The following is a 25166-nucleotide window of genomic DNA, read 5'->3' on the forward strand; positions in this document are numbered from 1 at the left end:
TAAAGTTGACGCTTGAAACCTCCGACGTTCAGTTGCGTGTTGTAACAAACGCAGCCACGGTCGGCTAGCAGCATCTACAGGGACATGTTTACGATGACGACCGTGTTTACGAGTGTGTATTAAACAATTACACTAGCCCCTCTCCTCACGTTCGGTCTGTGGAATCGGTTCGTCAGTATTTGATGTGGTTTACGAAATATATCCAGCGGTAACGTTAGGTGACTCACCCTGTATATACATAAAGTTATCAGGATATCATTCAATAAACATATGAATTGATAGGGTAGTAGTATCACATTCTTACTGTGGCGATAATCAGTTGTGTACATGTGGAGAAAGCATGGCTTAGGCACCCCTTTTGAGATTATTTACCAAATAATTTATAACTATTTCCTTATTTGTTCAAAAATAATACAGACTTGTTCATCCCTTAGCTGACATCAACAGGTAGATAACAGTGGATGTCATGCACATATTGTGAGCTTGTTTCATCAATTAATGGTATTATAAACAATTTTAGTGTCAAACGTTAATAATAATTTTATAAATATGGTAATAATTTTTGTATCCCGGCTGGGAGGCGGCGCGTGGGTAGGGACAGGAAAAGAAAAATTACGTCGGTACGGCCAATACAGTTAAAGCACCTTTACTAGTGGATAAACATATGCAAACATATTACATAACTTGCAAGGTGTTGCGAAGTTGAAGCGAAGTCTCCTGGCTGACTGCACCTGATGTCGTGTGACGAGCGCCTCCCGTCTGGTAGACCGCTCGCCTGGTGCAAGTCTTTCGATTTGATGCCACTTCGGCGACTTGCGCGTCGATGGGGATGAAATGATGATGATAAGGACAACACAACACCCAGTCCCTGAGCGGAGAAAATCTCCGACCCAGCCGGGCCCTTAGGATTGACAGTCTGTCGCGCTGATCACTCAGCTGCCGGGGGCGGACACTGCACCTGATGAAATGGGAAGAATATGAAGCGATGCTCGTAGAGCTCTGCAGCGCCGGCTAGAGGGCGCTGTCGTCGGTGTCTGTCGTAGTGCCAACCTAAGCAGTGGCATCATAGCAATCGATACCACAATAATTTTAGCGAGCTCGTCCCACTGTCACAAATCAGATGACGTCTTTAGATTTTCTGTAACAAGTCTACAAGCAGTTTGGGAATTTTCAGTGAATATATTAGGTTTCAGTTTTAACACACTCAGTTAATATGCCATCTAGTTTCGCCTTGCCAAGCATACTGCGACACACCCTCTGTCCCTTCCACTCCGAATTTCAAAGTCGCCGAGTCGTCGTTACCTGCTGTCCAATTCCCTGTTGCCCAACTCCTGCCATGGCCGTGTGGGGTCCAGCTGTGCTGTCCAGCGCGCAGACTAGCTCACCTTGCTCGGCCACATTACGGCAGCTTTACACACACGCACACACACACGAACACAACCAAATGTTCTGCATACACGTACAATACTTAGCGGACTCTCCCCTCGTAATGTCACTTGTAATCATTGAATTCATTTCAGTTCCTGATTGCGACAGATGTCAGAGTTTCTGCTGGTCGATATAGTGAAGAAAGCCAGTGGCAGAACTGGGCTCACTGCGTCAATATGTTTTACAATAATTCGCAACTGATTTATTTAACATTGCACTCTATATTTTAATTACACTGGCCAGCCCTATTTGCTCGAAATTCAGAATTCAACAGTTAAACAAATCAAATATATAATTCTGAGAGAGACAAGTTCGTTTGAATTAACTATGACATTAAAATCATTTGTTGTTGTTGTTGTTGTGGTCTTCAGTCCTGAGACTGGTTTGATGCAGCTCTCCATGCTACTCTATCCTGTGCAAGCTTCTTCATCTCCCAGTACGTAGTGCAGCCTACATCCTTCTGAATCTGCTTAGTGTATTCATCTCTTGGTCTGCCTCTATGATTTTTACCCTCCACTCTGCCCTCCAATACTAAATTGGTGATCCCTTGATGCCTCAGAATATGTCCTACCAACCGATCCCTTCTTCTAGTCAAGTTGTGCCACAAACTCCTCTTCTCCCCAATTGTATTCAATACTTCCTCATTAGTTATGTGATCTATCCATCTAATCTTCAGCGTTCTTCTGTAGCACCACATTTCGAAAGCTTCTATTCTCTTCTTGTATAAACTATTTATCGTCCATGTTTCACTTCCATACATGGCTACACTCCATACAAATACTTTCAGAAACGACTTCCTGACACTTAAATCAATACTCAATGTTAACAAATTTCTCTTCTTCAGAAACGCTTTCCTTGCCATTGCCAGTCTACATTTTATATCCTCTCTACTTCGACCATCATCAGTTATTTTGCTCCCCAAATAGCAAAACTCCTTTACTATTTTAAGTGTCTCATTTCCTAATCTAATTCCCTCAGCATCACCCGACTTAATTCGACTACATTCCATTATCCCCGTTTCGCTTTTGTTGATGTTCATCTTATACCCTCCTTTCAAAACACTGTCCATTCCGTTCAACTGCTTCTCCAAGTCCTTTGCTGTCTCTGATAGAATTACAATGTCATCGGCGAACCTCAAAGTTTTTATTTCTTCTCCATGGATTTTAATACCTACTCCGAATTTTTCTTTTGTTTCTTTTACTGCTTGCTCAATATACAGATTGAATAACATCGGGGAGAGGCTACAACCCTGTCTCACTCCCTTCCCAACCACTCCTTCCCTTTCATGCCCCTCTTGACTCTTATAACTGCCATCTGGTTTCTGTACAAATTGTAAATAGCCTTTCGCTCCCTGTATTTTACACCTGCCACCTTCAGAATTTGAAAGAGAGTATTCCAGTCAACATTGTCAAAAGCTTTCTCGAAGTCTACAAATGCTAGAAACGTAGGTTTGCCTTTTCTTAATCTAGCTTCTAAAATGAGTCGTAGGGTCAGTATTGCCTCACGTGTTCCCATATTTCTACGGAATCCAAACTGATCTTCCCCGAGGTCGGCTTCTACTAGTTTTTCCATTCGTCTGTAAAGAATTCGCGTTAGTATTTTGCAGCTGTGACTTATTAAACTGATAGTTCGGTAATTTTCACATCTGTCAACGACTGCTTTCTTTGGAATTGGAATTATTATATTCTTCTTGAAGTCTGAGGGTATTTCGCCTGTCTCATACATTTTGCTCACCAGATGGTAGAGTTTTGTCAGGACTGGCTCTCCTAAGGCTGTCAGTAGTTCTAATGGAATGTTGTCTACTCCCGGGGCCTTGTTTCGACTTAGGTCTTTCAGTGCTCTATCAAACTCTTCACGCAGTATGATATCTCCCATTTCATCTTCATCTACATCCTCTTCCATTTCTATAAGATTGCCCTCAAGTACATCGCCCTTGTATAGACCCTCTATATACTCCTTCCACCTTCCTGCTTTCCTTTCATTGCCTAGAACTGGGTTTCCATCTGAGCTCTTGATATTCATATAAGTGGTTCTCCTTTCTCCAAAGGTCTCTTTAATTTTCCTGTAGGCAGTATCTATCCCTCGTGAGATAAGCCTCTACATCGTTCCATTTGTCCTCTAGCCATGCCTGTTTAGCCATTTTGCACTTCCTGTCGATCTCATTTTTGTGATGTTTGTATTCCTTTTTGCCTGCTTCATTTACTGCATTTTTATATTTTCTTCTTTCATCAATTAAATTCAATATTTCTTCTGTCACCCAAGGATATTTAAGAAATCAAAATTCATTTAGCAAGGTTTAAAATATAAACTATAGAATAATAACATTATCTCAATGACAAGGACTCGGATTTCATGTCAACAAATAACCGTATTATAAAATCAGCTAGGGCAACAGATTAATTAGAGACCTAAGGAGATGAACAAGATTCCATCAACAAAATGTTAAGATAACGAACCGCTACTTAAGGCGGCACTGTAAGCGGCGAATGTGGTGTCGACGGGATTGAGTTAGTAAACCAGATGACTTCGAACAGCAACCGGCCCAAAATCCAGAGGAGGATCCCAACGACATTCTATGACCGCGTCGCTGAAACAATGAAGTGCAAACGCCATGTCGGTCAGTGCGCCTCACACCAACTTCAATGGAAGACTCGTTACGGGCGGCGGGTACCGGTCCACCTCGGCCAATGCGATGACAACAGTGCCCTCTACATCGCCCAGTGACTTCACTTTGCAGCACAGCAGAAAAATTCAAGTGAAATCCATATTATTCATTAAAAACGTTCATTAACTGAAGTGCAGGCTCTTTATATACTCTTGAGCATTCAGTGCCCAAGAAAATCAACTTAGAGAAGCTGTATTGATATTTGCTCGACGATCGGTTCCCAAACTACCGGAAATAGATGTCTTTGCCCAAAGAGTAAGCAAACTAACGTCAACTGTACATACGTTGAACTTTATATAATGGTCTGTTAATTTCAATTTCGAATTACTCTGCTGGCACTCTGTATTATTCTCACTGATTATGAATGACGTCACAATTAATCTCTCAAAATATGGAAACCAGCCGGAGAAGCTTGCTAAAATCATCTAATTCCTCGAGCACCCATCTCATGAAAGTTAGCGTCTATGAGTGCTATCATTACGAAATAACGAAATTCGGATACGTATAGCCAATTTTTAAGTCAGAAACTCATGAAAATTTACGTGTCGCTCTCGTCAACGTGCTACTAAGATCCTACACACACTGAAATAATTCAGAGTCCGCAACAATACACATCCACAGAGCTTGCGTTCAGTTATGGAGGCAGCCTCCCGCGTCTGCATTCAGGCATAAACTTGATATGTGACCAAATGCTAGCTCCTATACGTCATCATTGAACTGTCTGGATTTCGAATGTGTGGTTTGTATTACGGCACCTTTGCAGCTCAAGAGCGATAATTCTGCATTAGTAAACAGCAGATAAGGTGGTGGTGACTTCCATACAGCTTAACTCCGAAAGGTATTGTGCAGAATATGTATGAAGGTATTACCATTACATTAATTTTATTCTATGTGACACCTAACATCACACATGTTCTCTGTCTGACGACACGTTGTATATCTGGGAGTATATGAGTTCAAGCTGACGGCGTCAATATCGTAAAAATATTTTCTGTTAGAACAGCTCAACAGGGAGCTTTTGACGAATTCCAGCAGGCCCCTATTTCGGGCATTCCGCCAGAGGGAGTTCATAACCCTAGGTTTATTGCTAAGTGGTAACATCATGAAAACGTCAGAGGCTAACATCAGTCGAGCACTCCTAAGAAGTGATATAAGAACTCTAAAGCGTATTTCACGAACCAGTCGTCAAAAGTTTCTTGTTAACTATTTCTGAGAACATCAGTGGCAATTTAGGAACAATGGTGAGTGACAGAACGATCGGCCGAAAGGTAAAAGAACTAGGATTTTATGGCAGTGCAGCTATTCAGAAGCCATCGATCGTAAAAACAAATGTCCAGCGTCGCTTGAAGTTGTGCACCAATGTGTGGTGGAGCAATGGAAGTCTTCGAGGAGTGTTCACCCTACGTGAGACGACAGTCAGACGAGAGTGTAGGAGCTTGGCTGGTGCCAGGCTATACACATGTTGATGAGAGCAGTTGAATCGATAAAAATCGAATAAGACCGACTGTTATTGACTCGTGTGTAGTCACTGCCAACGGTAACTAGCAGACAGTGCTGTGTTAAATGCCCTTCATCTGGCGACACGGGGAGTTAATGGTCACTGAAATACTATGTGTCAAGATATTTCGATCTCTATACATTCAAGCGGCATCCAGCAGCCACGTCGCCAAGAGTATACTTAAAAAGCTCGTTTAGCACCTAAATAATGTGAAGAACAAATATCTGCGAATGTTATTCCAGCACTTTATCCAAACGGATTACGGACTGAGAATCAAACCGTTTGAGATGTGGTGGTATGGGAGGATCTTGAAAATGAGGTGGACTGAAAGATAAAAAATAAGGAATCAGAGTGGAAAGGAATTTGTGTAAAAAACTTATAAGAAGAAGGGACAGAATGGTACGACATACGCAAAGACATCAAGGAATAACTTCCACGGCACCAGAGGAAGCTGTAGAGGATAAAAGCTACAAATAACTGAGGACGTTGAGTGGAAGTGCGACTCCGAGGTGAAGATGTTCACACATAAGAGACATCGTGGAGGGCCACATCAAATCAGTCAGAAGACCGATGAAATGGTAGAAAAAGTATCTGTGTTATAGCGATAGTTATATTCGCTAAAGGTGATGCAAGAGTCTAGAGCTTTCTTGCCTCCCTTCAGTTGGGACCATTAGTTCTCGCGGACGGCATGACGAAAACAGGTGCTTTGTAAAATCTTTTACATTGAATATATGTGGTGTCCGTTTTTCATACATATACGAAAGATCAGGCGCCACTCTTGGTCTCGCAGCCGTACGTACATTGATCAGCAAGAACTGTATGATCTACTGTCGATATAAACCTGTCCAGACGATAGGTGCGTCACCTGGCGAGGAATGACTGCTACTCAAACACACACACAGTTTATGTGGCATCAGTCAGTGCACTGCCCTGGTGTGGAATGGGGAAGATGCACGATCGATCTGAGAGTAGACTGTGATGGTCTGGAGAGCCGGCACGAGTATTTCGGAAACTGTACCACTTGTCGTGTGTTCGAGGAGTGCTGTGGTGAGTGTCTTCAGCAAACCAAGGTGAAAGCACGTCCAGACGTCCTTTGGTTGGGCGGCCACCGCTCACTACCGATGCCCGACGTCATAGGCTAGGCAGACTGGTAAGGCAGGACAGGCGGCGAACTATGACGGAACTGACTTCAGACTTCTATGCTGGGCAGGGTACAAGTGTGCATGAACACACAGTGCTCCGAACACTCCTAACGATGGGCCTCTGCAGCCGACGACGCATGCATGCGCCAATGTTAACACCACCACGTCGGCAACTACGACTGAAATGTGCACATGACCAACGGCACTGAACGTTGGCGCAGTGGCAGAGCGCTGCATGGTCTGACGAATCCTGATGTCTTCTTCATCATGCCGATGGGAGGACGCGAATCCGTCGTCTTCCAGGGCTACAGCTCCTTGATTCCTGTACTGCGGGACAGAGACAAGTGGCGGCGTCTCCATTACGCACTGGGGAACATTCACGTGGGTATCCATGGATCCTGTAGAGCTCTTGCGACGCACCATGACGGCCAAAGAGTATTGAACACTGATTGAAGAGCATGTAAAATTTATTGGAAATTTGTGGTAAGGTCTCATGAGAAGCTTACGCACCACTTAAACTAACTTATGCTAAGGACAACATACACGCCCATGACCGAGGGAGGACTCGAACGTCCGATGGAGGAAGCCACGCAGACTGTGACAAGACTCCCCAGACCGCGCGGCTACCCCACCCGTCAAAGAGCATGTGCACTACTTCATGACGATCATGTTTCCCGACGGCTGTGGCATTTTTCAACAAGACAATGCACCATGTCACAAGGCCAGGAATATGACGGCGTAGTTCGAAGAACACCCACTGGTGAGTTCCAATTGATGCACTGGCCCCCCAACTCACCCGATCTGAACTCGATCGAAAACATCTGGGATGTGACTGAACGTGGTGTCAGATCTCATCGCCCCCCCCCCCCCCCTTCCCCGGAATTTGCGGGCATTAGGTGATTTGTGTGCGCCGATGTGTCCCCAATTCCCACCAGCCTCCTGCCAAGGCCGCATTACTTCCATGCCACGACACGTCACCACTGTTATCCGTGCCAAAGATAGACATACTGGCTATCAGATAAGTAGTCATAATGCTCTGGCTGATCAGTGTATACGAGTACATGATGAAATGAAATAGAAATTCTGATATCTACTGCAATTGGGCATTGAAATGAGTTCAATAGCGACAAGTGAAAATTTGTGCCGCAGCGGGACATGTCCGAAAGAAACAGACACCACACGTATGTAAATGTATGCGCCCTGATGGCTATTATGATAACTTCTGTGCACCTGGAAAATGTCTCCCGAAGTCTTGCGGCGATGAGTGTGAGGCTGCGAGCACTGAGTATGGTGGACAGGGGGCGCTACGAAATTAGTGTGTCACAAATTGGGAATTTGGGTTGGATGAGAAATGTGCTCGGGTAGCCGAAGCAGTTAAGGCGATCGCTTGCCATAAAGCGGGAAATTCATGCCCGAGTCCCAGCCCAGCGCAAATTTTCACTCGTAGTCATTGAATTCATTTCAATGACTGATTGTGGGCGGTGTCAGAATTGCTATTTCATTTCATCACTTTTACTCTATATCGTGCTACCTAAACTTTCGTATCAATTTGGACCAGTCGTCAGCCTGATAATGCTGCGGTCTACGAGCCTAAGCTCGCAATATCGCGTATCGAAGAAAACTAGATGAATTTGCTGGACTGACTTACAGAAAGGCGTGACCTGAATCCCATTGTCATATATAGGCTGAACTGGAATGTCGGCTGGTATCGATCAATTCTTTCGATATATCTGAACTTTGTGGAAAGACTTAAACGCCATAATGGTAAAGAAAGAGATGTCAAGCGTTACCAACACCAGGGATGAAAATTTTGAACGATCACCAACAGGTATCTACATATTTTTGGCTATACAATACAGCAATGTACGAAGTGGGTAATGATTCTTGTACTATATGTCAAGGATACGTTTCCTTCTCTTTACGGACCGAGCGAGCAGCGAAGTGGTTAGACACTGAACTCGAATTCGGAAGAAGTGGGTTTCATGTCCCCCTCCAGCCGTGCGGGTATAGATTTTCCGTGGTTTCCCTGAATCAGTTAAGGTAAAGACCAGGATGATACTTTAAACAACGTGAAGGCTGATTTTCTTCCTTAACCTTCTGCATTCAGAGTTTCAGTCCCACTTCTAATGGCCTTGTCACGGGTGCGACGTTAAACTCCAAACTTCCTTGTTTCCTTGCTTCTGTTCATTTGTGGCACATTGGAAGGTTGACTGATTGTATGCTTCTGAGCTAGCTGTTATTAGCCTGACTTTATTTTCACGATCCTTGAGAGAGTAATACACAGTAAGCACAAGAACATTCACGCATTTCACCCTGAAAACTCTTTGTCACGAGAATTTTTCTGCTGGTTCAGACTTTTACAGTGCTTGTGGAACATTCTCCAGCGACTCAAACAAGCAAGTGTTCGTTAGTGCTGCTCTTCTTCACATATGCTCAGTAACCCTTATTAGTTCCACCGGACGTGTACATTTCATGTCTGATAGTATTCTATAACGCAATAATTCCACAAAAAAGGAAGCACTTCTTATCGACTAACCTGATTTGAATCAGACTGAATGTTTCTGACTCCTAGAGACCATCCCACAAAGTCTTAATTGGATGTCTGCTTTCATTGTGACTAAAACTGATTAGCACGATCAAGAAAAAGAAAGGAAGGAGGGAAGGCAACGATTAATGAAATGATAACTGCTTTGCCAAATGAAGTTTTGAAGAATGGTAACCACTTTATTCCGCATCAACTTCGACATGCAGTTATTTTCAAGTTGTTCTGCAGTAGCATGACAAATTAATATAGGAATTTAGAAAAAAAAGGTTGATTCTTCCAAAGAAACAAACTGCAAACAGCCACTGTTAATAATGCTATATGTTTTCATTAGTTTTAGGCTCTTTGTATCCCCTTGTGCTGAAGGTACCTTGACAGCAAAAAATAATGCGAGAAACGGCCTATTTAACAATAACTGTAAAACAATATATTAAAAGGTGAAAAATATTTGCAAATGATTTTAAAGTTTGTAGAACCATTTATGGTGTAAAGGTTTTATATAAAAGAAACCAGGTTTTCTTAGATTTTTACATTAAAATGGAAAAAGCTGAAAGGAAAAATAAAAACAATAATAATAATGCATTTACAACAAGTTGTAGAAACTGTGACCTTAGAAAAAAGGGCTCTGCACTTACATTAAAAATTGAAGGACGTGCAATGGGAAAAAAGTCTGTTTTTGGAGATGTAAAACTTTAAGAGCGGTAGTAAGGTGTGGGTATAAGTATATGGGTCCGTTGGGTAGTATCTACGGAAAAGGTATTGGAGTGGATGTTGGGAAGGCAGGAAGAGAGGAATAGTCTCGGGTGGCGATAGATCCTTAATATAACGGACAGTGAGATGAAAACGACACAGATGGAAAAAAGTAAGTATAGTGTTTATTATTCAAAAGTAATCGCCATAACTTTTAATACATTCGTCCCACTGCGGGACAAGACGGTCAGGGCCCCCATGGGAAAATATTTGCGGTTGCCTATGCAACCACGATTGTACCTAGGAGTGCTCTTCTCCGTCAGAAGCAAATCGACGACCACGAATGTCTTTATTTAGGGCTCCAAAAACAAGGAAATCTCTTACGTACAAATCGGACAGTACGGAGGGTGTATAAGAGCTTTCCTTAGGGCTCACATGCTGTCAACGTTCTTTCGAGCACGCTGCAAAAGTTTCGCTGGGAAGCCCTTACACACTCTCCATACAGTGCCGATATCTCCCCATGCGATATCCATATTTTTGGAGCCCTGAAAAAAGACATTTGGTGCCGTCAATTTGCTCCGGATGAAGAGGTGCCCGCCTGGGTACAAACATGATTTCGTAGACAACCGCAAATATTTTCCAATTAAGGCACTGATCGTCTTATTTCACAGTGAAATAAATGTATTATCCTTTATTGTGACTTCTTTTTAATTAATAAACCGTTTACTTGCTTATTTTCCATGTGTTTCGTTTTGATTTCACTACGTCTTACACAAAGGAGAATAGGGATCAGGAAAAGTCCCTGCCCAAGCAGACCTCGAAGGGCTCAACGGTACTGACCGACCGCCGTGTGATCCTCAACTGACAGGCCTCACTGGATGCGGATATCGAGGGACGTGTGGTCAGCACACTATTCTGCCAACCGTTGTCAGTTTTTGTGACCGGAGCCGCTACTTCTCAAACAAGTAGCTCCTCCGTTATCCTCACAAGGACCGAGTGCACCCCACTTGCCATCAGCGCTTGGCAGACCCAGATGGTCAACCATCGAAGTGCTAACCAAGCCCGACAGCGCTTATCTTCGGTGATCTGACGAGAACCGGTGTTACCAATGCGGCAAGACCATTGGCACGGGATAAGGAAATGTGTGGAGGAAAACACTCGTGGCTGATTGTATGGAATATAACATGGAAATGCATCACTTCAAGAAGTGAGAACAACATGTTTGACTGATAAACCATTATACTTGTATATTACCATGAAATACATACAGAATGCTGAAATTATAATCAAACAGAACACTTAATGTGTCTTCGTTCGTAACGTTGTGCCTGCTAGCGCTGTGTAGGCATGAAGCAAATGATACGATGACGTACATACTATGATCGATAGGTGCAAAGTTCCAGAATGAGATTTTCACTCTGCAGCGGAGTGTGAGCTGTCCAGCACACAGTTTTAATCTTCCAGGATGTTTCAGGTGCAAAGCTGTTCAACCTGACATCTTTATTCTTGGACAGAATGTCCAAAAATATGTAAAAATTATATAATTCATACAGGAATGTAAGCGTATTGAGGATTTCGTTATAGGTAAGTTCAAAATGGTTCAAATGGCTCTGAGCACTATGGGACTCAACATCTATGGTCATCAGTCCCCTAGAACTTAGAACTACTTAAACCTAACTAACCTAAGGACAGCACACAACACCCAGTCATCACGAGGCAGAGAAAATCCCTGACCCCGCCGGGAATCGAACCCGAGAACCCGGGCGTGTATAGGTAAGTGATTGCGTTGCCACACCGAAGTTGCCAATGCAAATCGATATCGCAGATATTATCGAGCACTGTCTGTAAATAACCGTTTAAACACTCTCCCACACCCAAAGGAAGGCATATTTATGTCACATTATGAGCTACCGATACCAAAATCTTTATTTGTTACCAGTTTCAGCCACTCTGATCCTCAGCTACTCTGATCAGCGAGACTGAAACTTCTAGCAAACAAAGCTTTTTATTTGTCTTGATCGCAAAGTTTTTGAAAAGAATTATCGGTTTGTTTACGCAGCAACCATCTTCAAAATCTCTCATTCTGTTGCACAGCAACAAGTCACAACCATGTAAAAATAATACTACTTTTTACATGGTTATAACTTGTTTCTGTGGTGCAGAACGAGAAATTCTGAAGATAGCTATTGTACAACCGAAACAGGTAACTCTGTTTAAAAAACTTTAAGATCAAGACTATTAAATAAAAAAAATTATATATCATATTATTGCTTCCCAAATTGTCATTTTATGGTAAATTCTATTCAAAGTTTTGTCTTTTAGGAGCTCAAGTTGTTACATGAAAATGGCTTTCAGAACTGCACCACTGGGGCTGGACATATCTGCCTGGGACTACTGGGCAGCAGTGCTGCCAAATCTTGCAACGAACCTGTTGCATCATATCGTCTTCTCGCCTTGAGACTGATTTAACCGTGTGTACACAGAGCGAGCGCTTTAGACGGATTTAATCTCGTGACTACGACGTCAGTGGAATTCCAGAAGGATTACTGGAAACGAGACACCGGCATGACAACAGAGCTGGACGAATGTAGTTTTTAGACCGGATTCAGAACTGTTGAACACTGCTGCAGGTCTGTCTACAAAGAGCGTGTCACTTTCCTCTCGGATTATACACTGGTGAGCAATGTCTAAGGACAAAAGTAACTTTTGCACGATGTGGTACTGTCAATTTACACAGATCGTTCAAACTTGGACTGTACGTAGAAAGAACTGCTATAATATGCTACAGAAGACAACTGAAAGAAATACACAATGAGACGAACAGAAATTACACTTTTATTCAAAGACAACAATTACACTGAAGCCACAGCCATTTCTGATGGTCCCCTGGACGTTACAAAAGGCCGGAGATCATTCTTATTAGGGGATGTGATGAGTTCCTGCGGTAGAGCGTTCCGTTCCTCCACTATCGCGGTTGAAAACTGCTGGATAGTCTTCGGTACACGTGTACGTCCTGTAATAAGTCTGTCCAAAGCACACCACACGTGCTCGATAGGATCTCAGTCGAGGGACAGGCAGGCCAGTCTATTCGCCGTGTATTCTCTCGTTCGAAAAGTTCCTACACCTGCGCTAACCGATGCGGTCGCGAACTGTCATCCATAAACATGAAGTCAGAAACAAATTACTTCTAAAAAGGGAGGTATTTTTAATTGGTATAAACAATGGCAGCTAACTCTAAATATAGATAAATGTAAATTAATGCAGATGAATAGGAAAAAGAATCCCGTAATGTTTGAATACTCCATTAGAAGTGTAGCGCTTGACACAGTCACGTCGAATAAATATTTGAGCGTAACATTGCAGAGCGATAAGGAGTGGGACAAGCATGTAATGGCAGTTGTGGGGAAGACGGATAGTCGTCTTCGGTTCATTGGTAGAATTTTGGGAAGATGTGGTTCATCTGTAAAGAAGACCGCTTATAAAACACTAATACGACCTGTTCTTGAGTACTGCTCGAGCGTTTGGGATCCCTATCAGGTCGGATTGGGGGAGTACATAGAAGCAATTCAGAGGCGGACTGCTAGATTTGTTACTGGTAGGTTTGATCATCACGCGAGTGTTACGGAAATGCTTCAGGAACTCGGGTGGGAGTCTCTGGAGGAAAGGAGGCGTTCTTTTCGTGAATCGCTACTGAGGAAATTTAGAGAACCGGCATTTGAGGCTGACTGCAGTACGCCGCCAACTTATACACTCCTGGAAATTGAAATAAGAACACCGTGAATTCATTGTCCCAGGAAGGAGAAACTTTATTGACACATTCCTGGGGTCAGATACATCACATGATCACACTGACAGAACCACAGGCACATAGACACAGGCAACAGAGCATGCACAATGTCGGCACTAGTACAGTGTATATCCACCTTTCGCAGCAATGCAGGCTGCTATTCTCCCATGGAGACGATCGTAGAGATGCTGGATGTAGTCCTGTGGAACGGCTTGCCATGCCATTTCCACCTGGCGCCTCAGTTGGACCAGCGTTCGTGCTGGACGTGCAGACCGCGTGAGACGACGCTTCATCCAGTCCCAAACATGCTCAATGGGGAACAGATCCGGAGATCTTGCTGGCCAGGGTAGTTGACTTACACCTTCTAGAGCACGTTGGGTGGCACGGGATACATGCGGACGTGCATTGTCCTGTTGGAACAGCAAGTTCCCTTGCCGGTCTAGGAATGGTAGAACGATGGGTTCGATGACGGTTTGGATGTACCGTGCACTATTCAGTGTCCCCTCGACGGTCACCAGTGGTGTACGCCCAGTGTAGGAGATCGCTCCCCACACCATGATGCCGGGTGTTAGCCCTGTGTGCCTCGGTCGTATGCAGTCCTGATTGTGGCGCTCACCTGCACGGCGCCAAACACGCATACGACCATCATTGGCACCAAGGCAGAAGCGACTCTCATCGCTGAAGACGACACGTCTCCATTCGTCCCTCCATTCACGCCTGTCGCGACACCACTGGAGGCGGGCTGCACGATGTTGGGGCGTGAGCGGAAGACGGCCTAACGGTGTGCGGGACCGTAGCCCAGCTTCATGGAGACGGTTGCGAATGGTCTTCGCCGATACCCCAGGAGCAACAGTGTCCCTAATTTGCTGGGAAGTGGTGGTGCGGTCCCCTACGGCACTGCGTAGGATCCTACGGTCTTGGCGTGCATCCGTGCGTCGCTGCGGTCCGGTCCCAGGTCGACGGGCACGTGCACCTTCCGCCGACCACTGGCGACAACATCGATGTACTGTGGAGACCTCACGCCCCACGTGTTGAGCAATTCGGCGGTACGTCCACCCGGCCTCCCGCATGCCCACTATACGCCCTCGCTCAAAGTCCGTCAACTGCACATACGGTTCACGTCCACGCTGTCGCGGCATGCTACCAGTGTTAAAGACTGCGATGGAGCTCCGTATGCCACGGCAAACTGGCTGACACTGACGGCGGCGGTGCACAAATGCCGCGCAGCTAGCGCCATTCGACGACCAACACCGCGGTTCCTGGTGTGTCCGCTGTGCCGTGCGTGTGATCATTGCTTGTACAGCCCTCTCGCAGTGTCCGGAGCAAGTATGGTGGGTCTGACACACCGGTGTCAATGTGTTCTTTTTTCCATTTCCAGGAGTGTATTTCGCGGAAAGACCACAAAGATAAGATAAGAGAGAAAGAAAGATTAGGGCTCGTACAGAGGCATATAGGCAGTCATTTTTCCCTCGTTCTGTTTGGGAGTGGAACAGGGAGAGAAGATGCTAGTTGTGGTACGAGGTACTCTCCGCCACGCAGCGTATGGTGGATTGCGGAGTATGTATGTAGATGTAAATGTAGATGGAGATGAATACAATGTCAGAATAACGTTGAGCGGCGAGCGTACCGTGTTCAAAGATTTGCAAATCAGTACGCCCATGCAACATTACAGCTCTCCACACCATAATACGTGGACCACCAAAACGATCATGCTCGAGAGTGTTTCTGGGTGCATTACGTGTTTCCACCTTTAGCCACATGAGGGTGCACCCAGCACTGTCGAACATGATCGTTCTGTTGGTACAGGTGTTATGGTGTCACAGTTTCCATGGGCGTACTGACCATGATCTTAGAAGACGGTACACTAACCGATCTACATCATTGTGACGCTGTACACCTACCCTATGTGCGTCCTTTGAGGGGTGCACTCGGCCCTCACCTCATTTTTATCGCTGGCCGTGCGCGATGACATCTAACAACGCAGGCGGAGGAGCTCTTGGAACGATGGATGTTTGACGAATGGACCAGCCTACCCATTCTACCGACTTAAATCCAACCGAGCACGTGTGGGATGCGTTGGGGAGACGTACTGTGGCATGGAAACATGCACCAACGACCATCAGCAGTTGTCAATCACACTAGTGGAACAACTACTAAGTAGCCCCGTGGCCAGCATGGAAGCACGTTTCAGAACATACATTGCCGTCGGTGGTGATCACACACCCTATTAAGAACCATGTCCTGGCTTTTGTAATGTCCAGAGATCAACATAAATGGCTGTGACTTTACTGTAATTATTGTTTGATGTCATTTCTGTTCATCTCATTGTGTATTTCTTTCAGTTATCTCCTTTACTATTCTCCAGCAGTTGTTTCTATGTGTAGTCCACGATTCATCGAACTATGCTGCTTGACAGTCACATATCAGGCGAAAGTTACTTTCGTCCTTAAGTTTTGCATACCAATATATGAATTATACACAGCAATTTACGACAATAAGGTCCACTGCTTTTGGCAGCAGTATACAATTATTACTGCAAAGACTGTTCACTAAAGCTTCCTACGGCCCATTTCTATTATTGTAAGAATCTGAACTCGTTCATTACCCAACACCCAATGTGGCTTTCGACCTTCCTTCTCTGCCAATGATCAACTCCTACACCTCACTCATCTCCTTTCCCTCCACCTTAACTCCTATCGCTCCACCATTTTTGTCTCCCTCGACTTCAAAAAGGCCTACGACTGTGTCTGGCATCCCGGTCTCCCATTTAAACTCCAGACCTACACCCTTCCTGTCAACTACGTCCATCTGTTTGCCTCCTTCCTCTCCCGTCACCCCTCCTATGTTACCATCCATAACGCCGATGCCTGCACCTTCTACCCCTCCGCCGGTGTGCCCCAGGGCTATGTCCTCTGCACTCTCCTCTACCTCCAGTACATGGCAAATAAGCCCCAACCCCCCCCCTTCTTGCAGTACACTTCCTGTAGTATGCCAATGCCACCGCCTTCCTTGCCCTCATCCCTACCTTTCAGCGGTCCCGACGCCTTCTCCAGAATCACCTTGATCTATTTGCCGCATTGTGTAACCAGTGGCTCCTGAAAATCAATCCTTCCGAAGACATAGGCAATCATCGTAGGTCGCACCACTCGCTCCTTCCGGCTCCTTGATTTTTCCCTTACCATCTGCCCCCATCCTGTCCACTTCTCCCCCACCCTCACCTATCTTGGCCACACCATTGACCGTCACCTCACCTGGATCCTTCACCTCTGCTCTATCCAATCCAAAGCCTACTACTGCATCTGACTCCCCAAACTCCTCTCTGGCCGGACATGGGGGTTGAACCCCTCTACCATCCTTCACACCTATAAATCCTTAATCCGTCCCATCCTCTGTTATGCCAGTCCCACCAGGATCTCCACCCCCCTCCCCAAATTCTATAAGTCCCTCCAGATCTTCAAGCGCCATGCACTCTGCCTCGCCTTCCATACACACATCCTGTCCCCCACACAGATCCTCTACAACCTGATCCCTTTCCCCTATCTGCTCCTTTTCCTTGAACATATCTGCATCCTCTACACCTCCCGCTGACTTCATCCCCCTCATCCCCTGGTTGCTCCTCTCCTCTCCAGCCCCCACCCTCTGCTGTGCCTTCACCGTTGTGTCCCCCCTACCCTCCACCTCTACACCCTTCATCTCTTTTCCCAAGGTGGCTTCCATCAACTCCCCCTCCCAAATGATTCCCTCTCTCCCTCCATTTATCCCTCCTATCAACTCTGATCCCCACCTCCCCCTCCCTTCCTCTGTCCTTTTCCTGGGCTCCCTCTCCCCCTCCTTCCATCCTGTTTTTCCCCACCTACCCTCGGCTCCCCCTTTTTTCCTTTTCCTCTCCTCCCCCACTTTTATTCCCCTCATTGGTCCGGGTCCTCCCTCCCCCCACCTGCCGCCATGTCGCCTCTATAGTGCTGTTTTAAGTGAGTGTTCAGTGTTGTGTGTCCCCTGTAAGTGTTGCAAACAGCCACCATATTGTCGTAGTTGTGTTTTTTTATCTAGTGCGAACACAAACCAGACTGTCGCCGCGTTTTTTAATTGTGCCTGTCTATTTACTATGTGTTTTATTCAGCATCACCAACCGTTTGTTTTTATATTTTCTTCGCATCTTTTAACAATTCACGTTTTATCGCCTGCTTTTATTGTTCTCATAACTCCAAATTCTGTTTTTTTACCTTTTCTGTAGGCTGCAGAGCGGCATATTGAGCTGCTGCCAGTCCGGCCCCCCACCCCCTCTCTCTCTGGGGGAATCGAAATCCAATAAAGAAAAACAAGTGGCACAGCTGACAAATCGGTTACTGCTGCTAAAATGGCAGGTTATCAAGATTTAAGTGATCTTGAACGTGGTGTTATAGTCGGCGCACGAGCGATGAGGCACAGCATCTCCGAGGAGCGATGAAGTGGGGATTTTCCCGTACGATCATTTCACGAGTGTACTGTGAATATCAGAAATCCGGTAAAACATCATATCTCCGACATCGCTGTGGCCGAAAAAAGATCCTGCGAGAATAGGACTAACGACGATTGAAGCGAAATCGTTCAACGTGGCAGAAGCGTAACTCTTCCGCAGATTGCTGCCGATTTTAATGCTGAGCCATCACCAAGTATCAGCGTGCTAACCATTCAACGAAACAGCATCGACACGGGCTTTCGGAGCCGAAGGCCCACTCGTGTACCCTTGATAACTGCACGACACAAAGATTTACGCCTCGCCTGGGCCCGTCAACACCGACATTGTACTGTCTATGATTGGAAACATGTTGCCTGGTCGGATGATACTCATTTCAAATTGTATCAAGACGATGGACGTGTATGGGTATGGAGGCAACCTCATGAATCCATAGACCCTGCATGTCAGCGGCGGAATGTTCAGGCTGGTGGAGGCTCTTTAATGGCGTGGGGCGTGTGCAGTTGGTGTGATATGGGACACCTAGTATGTCTAGATACGGCTCTGACACATGACACGTTTGTAAGCATCCTGTCTTATCACCCGCATCAATTCATGGCCGTTGTGCATTCCGACGGACTTGGACAAATCCAGCAGGACAATGTGACACCCCACACGTTCAGAATTGCTACAGAGTGGCTCCAGAAACACTCTCCTAAGTTTAAACACTTCCGCTGAACACCAGACTCCCCAGACATGAACATTATTGAGCATATCTGCGATGCCTTGCAACGTGCTGTTCGGAAGAGATCTCCACTCCCTCGTACTCTTACTGATTTGTGGACAGCCCTGCAGGATAGCTTTTTGACGAAGAAAAATAAAAAAAAGAAATGTGTGTAGCAAAGATAAGGGAAATAAGAGCTCGTACTGAGGCGTTCAGAGAGTCGTTTTTCCCTCTCGCGGTCCGCGAGTGGAACAGAGGGGGGGAAATATGACTGGCGCGAATTGTGCCCTCCGCCACACACCGCTTGATGGCTAGCGGAGTATATGTGTAGATATGTAGATGTAGATGTAGAAAGATTGTTTAGCTACCAGGAGAATATTAATCAGTATGATTGTCTTACTCGTGAACTTCTTCGTTACGAAGATATGAGCAGCAGTACGTCTTTTTTAAGCAGTATCCTATATTTTTTATTTGATAGTCTGTTTCCTTTTCGCAAGATCTATTCAAAGGCGTGTCACACTATTCACGTAATCATGACGTTATTAAAAACAGAACACACAACTGACATTGACTCCCCTGTATTAGCACACAGTGTAAGTACCCGTGGTAACGTAATTCGCCCACTAGCTAGACCTGGTAGTAAACAAACGAAAACAAAAGGAAAATACATGCGGGTCATTCAGTCGACCGACTTCAGATGAAGGTGTGTGTGAATACAATGTACGGCAAAGAGGAGGTGGTAGAAAAGCTACTTATATCGATGGAGAATGTAAGCTAGCAGAATAGTAAGGGCCGGTGTGAATTTCCATGTGTTTCGATTTATTTGCGTCAACTCCAGAAAGTGGATCCGTCACGTTACCACTGATAGCTGCACTGTGTGTTAGTACAGTACAGTCAAAGTCAGTTTTGTGTTATGTTTTTAATAATGTCATGTTTACGCGAACGGTACATTGTGATACGTTTTTGAATAGCTCTTGAGGGGAGGAAGTAGATTACCGAATAAAAATGTAGGATGTTATTTGAAAAAGATGTACTACTATTCACACTGTACACATCTTCGTGACGAATAAAGGTACAAGAAAGATAATCATGCCGATTAATGTTCTCCTGTCAGCTAAACAACATTTGATTGATACATTTTTTGCTTCCGGAGAGAAAGTTATTTGGAGTGGTCTAGATAATTCCGACAGATGCACACAACTCTCGTCATTTGAAAGGCTAGATACCACGGCCGGCATTCGGTGAGGTGAAAAAATGTTTATTCGAAGATGTTCCAGAGTACGAAACAACAAGTATCGGAATATCGCCTAGAGTTCTGTCGAAACGTTTGTGGTTTCTGGTCGGCCACAGCCGACAAGTTATGAAGCCTCAATGTAGCTGACAGAGTCTGTTATATGATGTGTAATGTTTCAAGATGAACGTGAGATAATTTGAAAAAATCCACATCATGTTTCTTAGGCAGAAGTTGTCTTGTAACCGGCCAAAATAGCTTGCAACCGTTTGAAATTCACGAGCAACTCACTGGTGTTCCAGGATTTTTACTAGTCACAGGTTTAGAAAACCGTGATTTCCAAGTAATTAAACGTCGGCCCACCAATTACACGTAGAAACTCAAGATCCGTTGAAACAATTGTCACACCACGGTTTTCAATTCTGATACTGTAAGATTATCGCCCCTCTTGGCAAACGCCCTTAGGTTACCCCTAGTCTCTTTGAAATGACAGGGCCTTATGATCTGTTTAGAAATCTATTTTCCGATCTATTAAAAATGCACAGATGCCTGTAAGGGAGACTTTTTCGGTGACACAGTGTTGTTTCTCTCACATAGCACTGCTCTCGAAAACAGTACACTGAGGTGACAAAAGCCATGGAATACCTCCTAATATCGTGACGGACCGCCTTTTGTCCAGCGAAGCGCAGCAACGCGATGCGCCCTGGACTCAACGAATCACTAGATGTCCCCTGCAGAAATACTGAGCTATGCTGCCTCCGTAATCGTCCTAATTGTGAAAGTGTTGGCGGCGCAGGATTTTGTGCACGAACTGACCTCTCGATTACGTCCCATTAATGTTCTATGGGATTCATGTCGGGAGATTTGGGTGGCTAAGCCTTTCGCTCGAAGTGTCCAGAATGTTCTTCAAACCAGTTGCGAACAACTGTGGCCCAGTAACATGGTGCACTGTGTCCATAAAAATTCCATCGTTGTTTGGGAACATGAAGTCCATGAACGGCTTCAAATTGTCTCTAAGTAGCCGAACATACCAAAGGATCCACTCCATTCCAAGTACACACAGCCCATATCATAATGGAACTATCGCCAACCACTTGGACTCATAACTCCGTGGTGTCTGTGCCACACTCGAACCCTATCGTCAGCTCTTACCAACTGAAATCGGGACTCATCTGACCAGGCCACGGTTTTCCAGTCGTCTAGGGTCCAACCGATACGTTCAGGAGCCCAGGAGACGTGCTGCAGGCGATTTCGTGCAGGTAGCAAAGGCACTCGCGTAAGTCGTCTGCTGCCATAGACGGTTAACACAACATTTCGTCGCACGTTTGTCATATGTCGCACATTGATTTCTGCTGTCACGTCACGCAATGTTGCTTCTCTTTTATCACTGACAACTCCACGAAAACCCCGCTGCTCTCAGTCGTTAAGTGAAGGCCGTCGGCCACTGCATTGTCTATGGTGAAAGATAACGCGTGAAATTTGCTATTATCGGCACGGTCTTGACACTGTGGACCTCAGAAAGCTGAATTCTCTAACGATTTCCGAAATGGAATGTCACAGGCGTCTATCTCCAACTACAACAACGCGTTCAGTCTGTTAATTCCTGTCGTGCAGCCATAATCAAGTCGGTAAGCTTTCCACAGGAATCATAATCATATGAATACAAATGATAACTCCGCCAACGCACTGCCCTTTTATGTCTCGTGCGCCCGATACTACCATCACCTGTAAATGAGCACATCGCAATCTCTTGACTTGTCACCTTAGTGTTTTGCTTAGCTTTCTTCCAGTTACCTCTTCTTATAGCACAGAACTATTGAGATCCTAGCCCGTATTCTCAGCTGTAAGTGATAAACGGAAACCGGACAAAGAAATTCAATCACAAATTATGATGATGATGTTTGGTTTGTGGGGCGCTCAACTGCGCGGTTATCAACGCCCGTACAAATTCCCAGCCTTTGCTCAGTCCAATATCGTCAATTTCATGAACAATGATGGAATGATGAGTCATTTCGAGGCAGGTGAAAATCCCTGACCCCGACGGGAATCGAACCCGGGTCACCGTTCAATCACAGAGATATAGCTAGCTTTGAGAGATGAAGCGGAGCAAGTTGGTGCAGTCTTTAGCACACTGGACTCGCATTCGGGAGGGCGACGATTCACATCTGTGTCATGCCAGCCAGATTTAGGTTTACCGTGATTTTCCTAAATAGTTACAGGAAAATATGCCGGGACGATTCCTCTGTAAGGGCGCGATCTATTTCCTTCCTCATCCTTGAAAGAATCCGAGTTTGTGCTCCGTCTCTAACGTCCTAGCTGTCGCTGAGACTTAAACTCTTAGCTTATCTTTCTTTCTTTCTTCCTTCCTTCCTTTCTTGAGTAATGAAATAGTAAAAGAAGCAAAGAAAAAACCGGAAAAACCTAAGAGAAATCCTTGGATAGTATATGCGGTATTAACGTTGATTGATAAAAGAAGAAAATATAAAAACTTAGTAGAATGAAAGAGACAAATTCGAATGAGGTCGCGTAAAAAATGAGGTTGACATTATGTCAAAGTTGCAAAAAGAGAACGGCTAGAAGGGAACTGCAGAATTATAGAAGCATGCATAACTATATGAAATACAGATGCTGTAAATAGGAAAATTAGAGACACTTTTGAAGAAAAGAGAAGGGACAGGATGATAGGACATGTGTTAAGCTGGTTGGTTGGTTTGTGGGGGTTGAAGGGGCCAGATGTGTTAAGCTATCAGGGAGTAGCTTCCATGGTACCAGAGAGAGCTATAGATAGTAAAATCTGTAGAGGAAGACAGAGATTGGAATACAACCAGCAAATAATTGAGGACATACGGTGGCCGTGTTACTCTGAGATTAAGAGGTTGGCACAAGAAAGGAATTTGTGGTATGCTGTAACAAACCAGTCAGAATACTTGTAGAAAGACATTTGGGGAGAATTAGTTGAGAACAGAGGGAGACAAGATTGTAACCTTCTTCGCTTTGGGTCAGTCTATGAACTGAACAAGTACTATAGTTACAAAAACCAAGAAGATATTTATAAAATGATTTAAAGTTCAAGGGGTAGAAATAAAAACTTTAATATTTGTCTTTGAAATTGAATTATGTCAGCGACGGCAAAGGGCTTTAAAAATAAGTTAAATGCAATGGACAGGATCTTGCAAAGAGATTACATGATGAAGATCAACAAACGTTACATAAATATAATGGAGCATAGACGAATTAAATCAGATGATGCTGACAAAATTAGATAGCGAAATGAGACGCGCAAAGTAGTAAGCTACTTTTTTCCATTTGTGCAGCAAAATAACAGACGATGGTAGAAATAAAGAGCACACAAAAAGGAGACTGATAATAGCAAGACAAGCATTCCTAAAAATGATGAATATAGGAGCATCTATTACAAAGATAAGAGTTGGGAAATATTTTATAAAATTATTTGTTTGGAATGTAGCTTTACATAGAAATTAAACGTGGCAGCAAAGAAAACCGAAGTATAGCAGCTTTTGAATTGCGATGCTGCAGAAGAATGTTGAGGATTAGATGAGTAAATCATCTATGAGTAGATCATAGGTAGTGAATCGAATTGGTTAGAAAAGAAATGTATGGTACAAATCGATTGAAAGAAGCGATAGATTGATAAAACACATCCAGAGGCATCACAGAATACTTAACTTGTTAATGGAGGGAAGTGTCAGAGGTAAAAAAGTAGAGGGAGATAAAAAAATGTAGTTAGTGACCAATACTTGAGTACAGGATGCAGGTTAATCTGGATGTAGGGTACAGCAGCTGTGCAGGGATCAAGACTTGCACAGAATTGAGTTTCAAGGAGAGATGCATCAAACCAGTCTTCGGACTGAAGACCACAATAGCAACAAAATGGGAATGTTGAGTGTTTTGGGAAGAACAGCATTCTTTTGAAATAGACTGGCTGTTAGTGGCACAGCATTCCTTGTAGAAATGTTGGACCGTCTGCACTGACACACTAAAGAATCAGGCAGATCCATTTACAGTGTCCGAACATGATAGCTACTTTCTACCATTCTGTCACATCTCCACATTGACACATCTTACTGTACTGATTCCACACAACCTTCTGGCACCCGAACCAGTAGGAATACAGTGCCAATTCTGAATCAAATTTGACCTTGAACTTCTCCTGTGCCACATCCCTCCTCCTAACCACTCCTATCTTCTCACCTCTGCCCTTCTCTCCTTCCCCCTCACCGGCCCCTCTCCTTACCTACCCCATCCTCTCACCCCTCCCCACATATGACAGGTGCAAATCACAAAAAAACTCAGATACATTAGTCAATACATTAATAAAGTTTTTCGTTACATTTTCATAGCACATCTGTTGTAGCTTTTTTACATGTTTAACCACTTTGTTATAATTACATTTTCATTATCATAATATGTATACAGCATACAGGTTACAGTTACAGATACTGGTATCATTACATATTCTTTATAGTGTGGAGTTTAAGTGTTTTAACGTCCCGTCGACAACGAGGTCATTAGAGACGGAGCACAAGCTCGGATTAGGGAAGGATGGGGAAGGAAATCGGACGTGCCCTTTCACAGGAACCATCCCGGCATTTGCCTGAAGCGATTTGGGGAAATCACGGAAAACCTAAATCAGGATGGCTGGACGTGGGTTTGAACTGTCGTCCTCCCGAATACGGCTTTTTTATATCTCCAACATACAGATTGCAGTTTCATCATGTTATATTATCATCACCAGAGACCTGACTTTACACAAGTACATATTCTGTTCTTGTGTATTCAACGAATTCAACTGAGAGGACCATTATTTCAAAATTTTTAATTAAATATTTCTACTTATTTTGAGGTATAGTACGTATTTCACAGTGTGCTACTTAATTTTATAAATTTTAATTTTAATGCAGAATTATTATACATTTTGGTAAGTCCCATATATTTTCGTTGCATAGCAAAAAAGGAAAAAAATTAAGTTTTAGTATTGTGTTTCTCTTACTGTTGTCAATCCT

The 25166-nt window shown here is 44.3% G+C and overlaps 1 pseudogene; it reads right to left on the reverse strand.

Annotated features, from left to right (window-relative positions):
• Positions 1–10973: 10973 nt before the first annotated feature.
• On the reverse strand, positions 10974–11092 carry LOC124596982 (annotated as a pseudogene).
• Positions 11093–25166: the final 14074 nt, after the last annotated feature.

Source organism: Schistocerca americana, chromosome 2 (genome assembly GCF_021461395.2).
Source record: "Schistocerca americana isolate TAMUIC-IGC-003095 chromosome 2, iqSchAmer2.1, whole genome shotgun sequence".
Lineage (NCBI taxonomy): Eukaryota > Metazoa > Arthropoda > Insecta > Orthoptera > Acrididae > Schistocerca > Schistocerca americana.